Below are 12,797 nucleotides of genomic sequence, written 5' to 3'. Positions count from 1 at the left end.
TATCATGTAAGTGTGTGACATGCTGTCAAAGGCCCACTCCCAATCCAAGCTGACCAGTCAAGCATCTATCTCTCTGTCTTGCACTAATTACAAATGAATATGCCAGCAGTTTTACCATCCATACAACCTTGACCTTTTTATTTAGGTTACTACTCTTTAAGGCTCTTAGTACTACATTCTTTCTCATAGTTTTTACATTACTTGAGGTTGTTTGGAGTACATTAATCTCTGATCTCATCAGAGGGGAGCAGTTATGACATGTTTTCCATGAATTTCTTTTGCACTTTGTTACATTATTTTTGTCTCTTTTCAACTGTCTTTTCATTGCTGTGGAGATATTTTTAAAGTGTTACAAATGCAACTGAAGTATAAATTGCTCCAAATTGAGAGTGATTGCTTTTGAACTTTTCATATTGGTGAAAAGGGTGATCTTATCAAACAAGTAAATTCTTTTAGGTACAGTGAAGCTTTGGCTATTGTTTGTGCAGATCTGCTGAGACACTATAGTCCAGATATGATTTTTCACTAACAGCAGAAAGATAACCATCTTATCTTGTGACAAAAGGGACGAACAGAAAGATTTGCAATATTCAGTGTGCCATTACTTATGAAACCTTTCAAAATATGACACAGCTGACCACTGTAGAAGGACTGATGTTGCAAATCCTTTAAGGCTTTATTCCTTAAATTTAATAATTCCATCTGCTGTCCACTTATTGCAAAAAATAGGCAACTCCAGTGGGCCTTGTGATATACTTAGGGTCTTCCATAAATTAAGCTTTCACTTTTGCTTTGGTTCAAAGTAATTTATATTTTAAAGCCAAGTACATTCAAGAACATGACTTGGAAGTCACATTACCTATCTGTACTCCTTGCGCATTTCTCATAAACTGAATTATAATCTCTTTCAACAGAGTGCAGTACAACTTGGTTCCAGTGGCGACATTTAATAGGCACCTTCACGGCCAGCTGAAAAGACTACTCATTTTGCGCATTGAACAGGATCATTTCAAGCACCTGTGCCAATGTGTGCTCTTGAAAATTTACCAGCATGGTAGTGTACACAGAACACATGCACAGAGCTAATCTCCTCTTTAAGGCTCAGTGTGATATACTCTTTAATAAAAATTCAAGATGCATTGTTAGTTCCACCCTTGTATCTTCATCCTTCAGTTTCTACTTGCAAAATATTGTTGTTTACTAGTACAAACACCATGTCTATACAATTAAAAGCAGCTAATAGTAGAAAATATCTTTGATGGTCAAACACTTCAACATGATGCTTGATAAATGCCAGATCTTTCTATGTTTCAAAAACAGTGGTTTGATTTTGCAGAGTTCAGAGTAAATATATTATCAAGTGACATATGTTGCCATATACTACCCTGAGATACATTTTCTTGTGGACGTTCACAGTAAATACCAAGAACCACAATAGAATGAATGAAAACCCAAGCACAACAAATGACCAATGTGTAAAAGACAACAAATTGTGCAAATAAAAACACTTTTAAAAAAGTCAAGAGATAGTTAAAATTATTATGCTTTGGGCATTTTTTTGTTGACGTATAGAACCAACAAGGGATATAAATTCATTTGTGCATTCCTATCTATAGCATGACTTATCTACTCAGTAAATGTAAAAACAAAATCATTTCTTAGGCATTTTTCCAAATGTATTTAACTAAATACTTGGATGAGGTTCTATTGCTTTTATGATTGATTTTCTGAAGATGTACAATTCATATCCAGATATAAGGAAGAAAAAAGTCATATTATCATACCTGAAGGGATTCAATTTCGTGTCATTGTCTCTGCATGGATGTTGATATTTTTTTTCTACCTTTCCAAACTTGATTTAAACACTTAAGCAGTTTCTCACTAACTTTACCTTCTTACAATCTGATATTTTTACTGATACCATTTCCTATATAATGTCCTCCTTGGTTATGTTTGCACCTTCTATTAATAGTATAAAATTTATTGTTATTGAAGCATGATGCCTAATTGAAATGGTTTGTTCTGTCAGATGGATAGAACATCTGGTTATTGTTTAATATGTAACTATATTCCCAATGAGCAGCAATGTTCCTCTCACGCTATCAATATTCAATCACTGATTGTCAATAGGAAAAAAAATTAAAATGCATAGTTTGACAACAAGGGCTTTACACCCTTGTTTTTTCTGTTTTTTGCATCCTAAGAATTATCATGGGCTGCTTTTTTCCACATAACCTAGTTTGGTCTTACCTTTCCTAGGAAAGTTAAAATAAAATATTTGAAAATTTGATGGACCCAGTTGCGTGAAGCAATGTCACTCACATGCTGGAAGACTTTCACCAACCTTGACACTCCAAGGATAGACATACTTCAGTGGTGTTCATCCTCAGGTAATTTGCATGGTTTGCATATGTCCCAGACACAGAGCTGCCTCTGGCTTGAATATGTAGAAGGAATTTTTTTAAGTGAAAATACAGTTTCCATCAGTGGATATTAGAAAGGAAATTATAGGCTTCAGTCACCCAGGATCATAGAGTCATAGTCATAGAAAAATACAGCACTGAAGCAGGCCCTTTGGCCCATCTAGTCCCTGCTGTACCATTAAACTGCCTACTGACCTCAAGCCCTGAATCAGTGGATATAGACTGACCTCTCCAACCTGATGCACTTCAGGCAGCTGAGTGGAGTGCATTAGGTGGAATAGACTGTGAACAAGAAGGCATCATCCTGGCGACCTGTGTCAGAACACTTTGATGGCTATTGACAACTTGCCTTTGCCAAATGCTTTTGAATTTCCTTTAAATCAGAAACTTTCAAAAGCCATTAAAATCTTTAAGTATTTATAACATAGTAAATTAACTAAATAGTCCTTAAAATTGTGATGATATGTCCCAGTGCAACCTAGCATGGATCTCAGCACCATAATAAATTATTAAAAACTGTAAAATAAAGTAAAATAATTTAAACATGAATGTCCATTTGTCTTTTCCCAATTATGATATATATAGGCTAATGATTTATATTCCACTACACTGTTTTGCCCAAAATTCAGATTCTTTAATTCCGTTAATTTCTTGAAACCTAATTGAGCCCTGGAGTGATAGGGTCTCCACAGCACTCTTGGGTCAAGAATTTTAAGAATTCAGCACCACTGGGTGAACACATTTCTTCAGAATCTGAATTGGAATCAGGTTTATTGTCTCCGGCATATGATGTGAAATTTGTTAATTTAGCAGCAGCAGTTCAATGCAATGCATAATTTAGCAGAGAGAGAGAAAAAAAAATAATAATAATAATAAATAAAATAAAATGTAATAATAAATAAACAAGTAAATCAATTACATATATTGAAAAGATTTTAAAAAATGTGTAAAATACTGCATATTAAAAAAAAGTGAGGTAGTGTCGAAAGCTTCAATGTCCATTTAGGAATCGGATGACAGAGGGGAAGAAGCTGTTCCTGAGTGTGTGCCTTTAGGTTTCTGTATCTCCTACCTGATGGTAACAGTGAGAAAAGGACATGCCCTGGGTGCTGTCTTGAAGAGCTAATCCCTAAAAATAAAATTACAATCGTTTCTTCTATATACTAGAGTTAAGGGAAATGTTATATATTTCTCTACGCAGATAAGCACTGAAGGAAGTTGGCACGTTTTCATGAGATTAATTCTCATTCTTTCTAACTCAAGAAAGTACAGAGCCATTCTGCCTAAACTCTCCTGGCATAGCAAACCAACTTTCCCACCCATCATTATGATGAAGCTTCACTGCTCTCCCTCTGTCAGAAGGAAACTTTTCCTTTGGTAGGGAATTTAGACCAATAGATAACGTTCATCAGTACTCTATATAATTAGAGTAATTTATCATTGTTTTTGTAATCATATCATCTTACATAAAAAGTCAACATAATATTTGCCTTTCTAATTGCCCAATATGCACCTGCAAATTAACTTCCAGTGAATCCTAAACAAGGACACGAAGGTCCCTTTGAACACGAATACTTTGTAATCTCTCTTTTTTTTTACACACTAACAAAATGGAGTTTTTCCTCATTATATTCCATCTGCCATGCTGCTGCCCATTCACTTAACCTGTTCATATCCCTTTGCATCTCACCAAGATCTATTCACCCATCTTGCCACCCATCAGTAAACCTTAATGTGCAAATCTTGATCCTTTCATCTAAATCATTGATATGGATTGTGTAAGGCTAGGAACCCAGCACCAGTTCTTGCAGCATTCTCCAAGTTACAGTCTCCTACCCTGAACATGAAGTTTATTATTGTATATTGGCACAATCTATAACTACAAAACTAAAAGAATTTAACTATAAAGCAAAACAAATTCACTTTTAAAATGAAAATAAAATCATTCCCTTACTCTCTGAAGTGTAGAATATTCATGCAGCATTGAGTATGCTGTCAAATGGGCCCACTGATATATTTTCCCAGATCTGAGAATTAATATATTTTAACTAAGAAAAGGTAATCTGTCAACTACTTGTACTTCAAATTTTTCAGCAGAAGTCGAGCATTTATACATAATATGCACTCTGGGTATGAGGTAGATAATATGTGGTTATAATGTTAAAGTCTTAACAGCTCTTGTCATACATGCATCTGTGTACCAAATACAGAACACATATATCTTCTGTATAATCATCATTTACAATGAATGTGTTATTCATAGATCCATTTTGCATTTGTGTAAGTCAGTGTTTAAGAAAACTAATTTCCTGTAAGTGACACTGTTATTTTGCAAAAGTTAGTAAATATCATTTTCATCATAATTTATAGAATAGTGAATATTTATGCCTAGAAACTGAATTGATTGAATACCAATTTAAAAAAAAAGACTGATATTGGAAATGTGTTATAAAAACTGGTAACACTTTTCCAGAATTTTCCGTCATTTTACGGATCAGATTAACAATCACCTTTGGATGAAATTGCGCCCAACTGGAATTTGGATCAGGAATTTCTGCTTGTGAGACACAATCTCTGCCACACTATTCAGATGCAAATACAATACCAGGGAGCAAGAGATGCAGTCAGGGAAAACATTTGCATTGATCGAGAAGGAACACCATTCAAGGGGAGTTGCCACTCCCATTGCCCTTATTTCTATTAAAGACTTTTCTACGTGTGACTTAGATGTCGAAAGGTTCTTTAACATTTCACCAGCTTCCAGTTATTGTCAAAAACTGTTCATACAGCTGCCATCAGGATTCAACCATATATGGTTTTAATGGATGATTATGGGAAAAAATCATCCTAATTATTTTGCAGATTATGTTTTAGGACTACACACATCACCAGTTTTAGTATATTGAAAATGTGTGATCTCTGTGAATAAACTTTTCTTAGGCTTTCAGCTGAGCACAGGTATTGATTTTAACCGATGTTCAATGACAAACTCCTCCATCTTCATCGGGGATGATGCCTAGACATGACTAGTCCAGTGGTATTTATTCCCCTGTATCCATCCCTCCCGATTGGCTAGTCCTCATCCAGTCAGGATTCCGCTCTCCTATCTTGTTTACAATCAAATTCCACTTCTTACTTAGAGTGAGACCTTCGTTTTGTTAAAATTCTTTTCCTCTAGTTTTATTTCAATGGCTTCCTTCACCAATGGATTGGATGAGGACTAACCGATCAGGAGGGACGACTACAGGGGTATATATAACATTGGATTAGACATGCCCAGGCATCATCCTTGATGGAGATGGCTGAGTTTGTCATTGGAATGTTGGTTATAATTGATACCTGTACCAGTCTGGAAGCCCGAGAAAAGTCTATTTGTCACATACGTCAGGAAAGCACTAGATCCTTTCTCATGTGAACTCTAGTTTCTCCGCTTAAAAGACTTAATTAACGCTTATTTTATAACACAGTGCCGTGTCAATACAGCTGAGTCTGCTGAACTTCCATCCACTGGCATTTATATTAATTGGAGAAATAATCTCACGATACTAGATCACTTCATATGAGCAGAGGAACAATTTTATAGGATATTACTCACCATGTAATTGGTCAATTATGAAAAATACCTTACTTACTCCCTGTTCTAGTGTATTGCATCATATCTCAAGTTTTGAATTTAAATTGGATCTTGGAGTTATTGTATTTTTCCCTAAACATGGAAATTATTTTACCATATTATTATATATCATATGGTATATTATTATATACCATATTACCACAGCCATTTCCAATGGGAGAGCCAGGTAGTTTGCATCACTAGTTTCTGACTCCCAAAACAATGTTCTTTACTCTGAATATTGTCATGTGGAGAGGTTATCAAGAAATCTTTCAAAGGCATGTTGAAAATCTCCCTGAAAAATGTAACATGCTGCCCTAAGATGGCTATTAGCTTTATTTGTCACATGTACATGTGAAAATAGTCAATTATTCATCACATGGAGGAGAACCATCTGAGATGTCATCAGTCATGTCAGGTTGCTTCAAGGGGAGTATCCCGCAAAAGACAAGGGAAGGAGCACAGCACCTTTCACATTACCAGTGTCATGTCCCAACAAGCACCTTCTGGTTTGCTAGTGACTAAGTCTGTGGATCAATTGACTTCATCAGCCATTACAAACCCAGAAGACTTCAGTGAAAGCTAGTGTGACTCAATCCTGCAGGATTGTATTTAAAGTTTGTGGTTCATATTTCTGATTCAGATTGGTGTGCTTTTACCCCTGAGTATTGGGTCTCTTTTATAGTGTTCAAATGTACATGGTTGTCTAATTCTGAGATTCATCAGCCTCAAATTACAAATTCTCCAGTTCTTTTCTCCATGATTATACTGAGCTAATTTCAAACTGAATATTCCTCCTAGCTGTACCACTGAGCCCTTTATTTGTGAAGGGGTGTTGTAAACAATTTCAGAACCCTTTATAAGTGTTTAGAATGTGAATTATGCTGCTAGCTGTGGCAAGTAATATGGATGTGTGTATTTGACTTTAGCTCAGCAGAAATAAATAGGAAGATAGGTAGAGAGTGTTAGATTAAGAAATAAATAGGAAGATACATAGAGAGTGTTAGGTTAAGTATGGTGTTGAGGGCTCATAAATGCATAAGCAGGAGTAGAGGTCAGTTAGCTATAGCACATGTGTCTGTCCTCACATTCTCTTCCAATAGCGTAGGTTATTATTACCAAAGGAGCTACATTAATGGAACTATGGGGTCGACACTTGAACAAGTGATTTAATGTGGCATGGTTTAACACATTAACTCCCTGCTATAAATCTTGTGAATATCCACACTTATTACTTGTAACTAAATTGAATCTCTAGGTACCAATGATAAATTCCCAGTGCCAAAAAATGTGGCAGCATTTAAGTGCTAATAAATTACTTGTTGCAGCAAGATACTTTTTGTACTTATCAATAGCACTTAACAAGTCTTGGTATAACTTTTTTTGAGTACAACATTATCAATTTTATATTATCAATTTCTGCTCTTAAGATATTTTACTGGTGAACAGAGCAGCTTAAATGGGTTAAGCTCCATCTGAATCTACATTAACTGAATTTTCCTACAATGTATGAAAACATTTGAGACAACACCATCAATAAGAAAATAATCTCAGGTTATTTTTCATTCATCAGTAACAATGCTATGCAGACTTGTAGGATCTCTGAAGCTTCGTTGATCAGGGTTCACCATGGATGTTGCATTTTAGTTGTCTAGATATGTAAAGCAGGGCAGTATAATATAGAAAGCAAGCTGTTGCCCACATAACAAGCTCTCCCTCTTCATGCACCTGATGAACCCAAAGGAAAGACAGATTCTAATACAGTTTGACACCAGCATTATGAAACATTGTTTTATATATTATGTTAAAATATTCTTGCAAATCTACAAATTGCTTACAAGCTTCAGCAGAGTTTTTATTGTCATGAATGCTCATGTTGGAAAGCAACAATCTGGTTGGGCACTCTTCACTTTTAGTGAAGAAATGAATTAGAATAAGTCTGTTGAGAATGCTTGAGGATAACATGTAATGTTTAAACTACCCTCCAAACTCCCATTGGCTATAAGCATTCATTTTACAAAGTGGTAGATTAAAATGACCATGAATCTGAAAGTAATAAATTTGAAGACTGTTAACATCCTGGTTAATAATGTTATTTGTCAACGAAACATCTCACTGTCCAATTATAACAGATTTGTATGATTTTTCCTGAAGACAACAGTGGACCCAACAAGCCATATTTTACGAGTGTTTATATGATTAAAATAGCTTCTGTGGTGCAAGTGCATAATTAGCAGTGCAAGTCAAATTGGATGCCCTTTAGAAGGATACAAACTAGGCAAGGTCAATCAGTGGACAATGCTGATTTGATGCCAGATCTTCCATTTTGTAGCTCAATGTTCTGGATAACATCTTCCTTTGAATCAGAATCAGGTTTAATATCACTGGCATATGACATGAAATTTGTTAATTTTACAGCAACAGCACAATGAATAAATAAGTATAGAGAAAAAAACTGAGTACATTAAGTACATATACAGTATGCCTATTAAATAGTTAAATTAAAATAAGTAACGCAAAAAAAAACAAATAAAAAGAAAGTGAGGTAGGGTTCATGGGTTTAACGAACATTTCGAAATTAGATGACAGAGGGGAAGAAGCTATTCCTGAATCACTGATTGTGTGCCTTCAGGCTTCTGTACCTTTTTCTTGACGGTAACAATGAGAATAGGGCATGACCTGTGACCTGGGAGGTGGGTGTCCTTAATGATGGATGCTGCTTTCCTAAGCCACTGTTACTTGAAGATGTCTTGACCACTATGAGGTTGGTACCCATGATGGAGCTGCCTAATTTTACAAGTTTCGGCAACTTACTTTGATCTTGTGCGGTAGCCCCTCCCCCTCCCCCCACCCATACGAAACAACGATGCAGCCTGTCAGGATGTTTTCCACAGCACAATCATAGAAGTTTTCAAGTGTCTTATTTAACAACCAAATCTCCTCAAACTCCTAATGAAATATAACTGCTGTCTTGCCTTCTTTATAGCTGCATTGCTATGTTGCATTCAGGTTAGATCCTCTGAGATATTGACACCCAGAAACTTGAAATTGCTCGTGCTCTCCACTTCTGATCCCTCTATGAGGATTGGTTTGTGTTCCCTCATCTTACCCTTGCTGAAGTTCACAATCAGCTCTTTGGTCTTGCTGATGTTGAGTATAAGATTGTTGCTGCGACTCTACTCAATGGATGGTGTATCTCGCCCTCTTGTCACCATCTGAAATTCTGCCAACAGTGGTTGTATCATCAGCAAATTTATAGATGGCTTTTGAGCTGTGACTAGCCGTACAGCCATGGGTGTAGAGAGAGTAGAGCAGTCAGCTAAGCACATATTCCTGAGATGTGCCAGAGCTGATCATCAACAAGGTGGAGATGTTCTTTCCAAACCGTTCAGATTGTGGTCTTCCAGTTCAGAAGTCAAAGATCCTGTTGCAGAGGGAGCTACAGAGGCCTAGCTTTTCGATCAGGTCTGTAGGAATGATAAATAGGTACCATTGCACACGTTCAGCAACAGCAAGGCTCCAGGTCTCCTCTCATTATCAGTATTACTTAAAGTGCTTTTAATGACTACGTTTTTAGATTCTACCAGACTTCTTTTGTTTTCTTGAGTTAATTCAGCTTAATTTACAAAGAAGGATGAGGAAATTTTCTGTGCAAACCAGTTGTGCCCAAGCATGAATGTATTAGTGGAAATTCCATTTGTATTTGTTATGCAAGCTGCTAAAACAGGCAGGTAGGCTAGGGAGGAAATGACTCTCAGCAGGAATCGTATTTGACCAGGATATTCTCCTAACCGAAACTCAACATGAAGCAGTGATCTCAAAATTGTTGTAAACTCCAGTGTTGCTTAAGTAAATATGCTGTTGATCCTCTTACTTCCATGGTTCCAAATGTCTATGCTCTCATTATCTGCCTGGATATACTTTTGAGCAGAAAGTTAAGGGGAAAGCACAGCACAATGTGACAAGTTTTTTTAAAAACTGATAGATGTTTCTCTATTTACTCAGAAAACAGGGCCTGATTGAGATTGCTTGGTAGTTCATGTCAAATTTAACAGAGCTTTTTGAGGAGATTACTAAGAAGGCTGATAAAGTAAGGTGGTGGATGTTGCCTACAAGGACTTTAGCAAGGCTTTTGACAAAGTCCTGCATGACAGACTGGTCGTCAGGACGAAGGGTCTCGGCCGGAAACGTCGACTGTACCTCTTTCTAGAGATGTTGCCTGGCCTGCTGCGTTCACCAGCAATTTTTATGTGTGTTGCTTGAATTTCCAGCATCTGCAGAATTCCTCGTGTTTGCGTCCAAAAAATATAAGTCACTTAGCACTGGAATCAACATTGGCTTAGTGGGAAAAGCCAGAGAGTGGTAGTAGATGGTTGCCTCTTTGACTGGAGTCCTGTGATTAGTGGCCTAGCGCAGGGATTGACGCTGCGTTTTTTTGTTGTTTATCATCTATATTAATGATTTATATGAAGATGTGGAAAACTGGATCAGCGAATTTGCAGTTGACATGAAGATTGGTGACATATTGAGAAAGGCGATTAAAGTTTGCTTCATGATCTCAAACAGCTGGAAACATAAGCTGGAAAATAGCAATTTGAATTTAATGCAGACAACTGTGAGGTGTTACAACTTGAAGGGAAAAATGGTAGGGCAAGACTTACTAGGTGAATGGCAGGGCTCTGAATTATGTAGTACAACAAAAGGACATGGGAATACAGGTCCATAGTTCCTTGAAAGTGGCATCACAGGCAGATAGTGTTGTGAATTAAATTAAATTGACTTTATTTCTTACATCCTTCACATACATGAGGAGTAAAAATCTTTACATTATGTCTCCATCTAAATGTGCGAGGTGACATCATAGTAATTTATAATAATTTATAATAAATAGAACAGGCGATGTAATATAGAGTACACTCAAATCATCATGAGTTCATCATTCTTCTGGTCTGGTGGAAGAAGCTGTCCCGGAACCTGTTAGCCCTGGTTTTTAAGCTGCGATACCACTTCCCGGATGGTAACAGCTGGAATAGACTGCGGTTGGGATGTCTTGGGTCCCTAATGATTCTACGGGCTCTTTTTACACACCTGTCCTTGTAAATGTCCTGAATCATGGGAAGTTCAGAACTACAGATGCACTGGGCTGGCTGCACCACTCTCTGCAGAATCTTGCGATTAAGGGAGGTACAGTTCCCATACCAGGCAGTGATACAGTCAGTCAAGATTTGGGGGCCCATATCAAATTTCTTCAACCGTCTGATGTGAAACAAGCACTGCTGTGCCTTTTTCACCACGCAGCTGGTGTGCACAGACCACGAGGTCCTTGGTGATGTGGATGCCGAGGAATTTAAAGTTGTTTAGCCTCTCAACCCCAGATCCATTGATGTCAATAGGGGTTAGCCTGTCTCCATTCCTCCTGTAATCCACAACCAGCTCCTTTGTTTTGACGGAGAGCTTATTTTCTTGACACCACTGTGTCAGAGAGATGACTTCTTCCACCTCATTATTGTTTGAGATTAGACCAATCAGTGTAGAGATTTTTTGATGCATTAGATTTCATAAATCAGGGTAGGGAGTATAGTAGTTGCAATGTTATGTTGAAGCTGTAAAAGATATAGGTGATGTCAAATTTGGAGTGTTCTGTTAAGTTCTGGTCACTCACAAATAGGAAAAATATTAGCTTAAAGAGTGAAGAAAAAAGTAAGAAAGATGTTGCTGGGATTTGAAGACCTGAGTTGAATATTCCCTGGAGTGTAGTAGAATGATGGGAGATCTTATAGATGTATACAAAATTATGAGGTGTATAGATAGAGTGAATGTGTGCAGGACTTTTTCTCCTCAGGATGGGTGAATGTTCAAGGGCAGTCTGAGAGGAAACATCTTTGCTCAGAGGTAGTGCAAGTGTGGAACAAACTGCTAGTGGAAGTGATAGGTGCAGGATCAATTGTAACACTTAAGAGAAGTTTGCATAGGTAAATGGATGGGTGGTGTTTGGAGGGATTTGGGGCACAGGTAGAAGGGACTGGGCAGAACATCAGATTAGCATTAACTAGATAGGCCAAAGGTCCTGCTTCTGAGCTGTAGTACTCATTAACTCTGTTTCAGAGAATAAAGCTAATTACCATCCATTACGAAAATGCAGCCTTAAAATAATAATTGGAAGTCATGTACTATTTTAATGTTAAGTAATAACTTGCTCTCCCAAAGGCTTTTGGTCTAGCTTTAGTTTCTGTCACCATGATTATTCAGGTCTTCCACTGTTTCAGCAAAATCTTTGAACTGGGAAATACTATTTGAAGGAAAACATTGTGTTGAACATTTCTACTGTGCAACATACCCGTATATTTAAAATTTATTGTTGAATAAAGACTAATGTCATTAAAAACACGTAATGACTTTCAGTATCACTAGTAAATGACCCTCATCATTAAAATTGGGGAAGAAAGATTTCAGAATTTCATCAGACCTATAATTATGAAAAATTAAAACAAACTGCTGATAAAACCAATTAATGTTAGAGTGAGAGGCAGACATTGGACTGCAATACAGGAATAAATCGAGAAAGTAAAGTTTAGTTAGAAAGAAAGCTACAATACACTAGCTGTATGGTAGAAACTGCAGGGACATTGATTCACTAGTTCTCTGTTTACTTCTTTCATTCTAGTGCTCCACATGTCAGAACAAATATAAGAAAAGTTTGATCAATTCCAAAATACACCATTCACCAATCAGGTGAATCATATAGATTTATTCATTCAAGG

General features: G+C 36.8%; 1 protein-coding gene across 1 annotated transcript in view; it reads right to left on the bottom strand.

The window, feature by feature from the left end:
• LOC134355538 (metabotropic glutamate receptor 4-like) overlaps positions 1–12,797 on the bottom strand; it is a 1,343,412-nt gene that overhangs the window by 410,178 nt on the left and 920,437 nt on the right. The gene's annotated exons all lie outside the window — the stretch shown is intronic.

The sequence above is a fragment of the Mobula hypostoma genome, chromosome 13 (genome assembly GCF_963921235.1).
Source record: "Mobula hypostoma chromosome 13, sMobHyp1.1, whole genome shotgun sequence".
NCBI lineage: Eukaryota > Metazoa > Chordata > Chondrichthyes > Myliobatiformes > Myliobatidae > Mobula > Mobula hypostoma.
The sequence above is the reverse complement of the archived record's forward strand: the minus strand, read 5'-3'. Positions and strand labels throughout refer to the sequence as shown.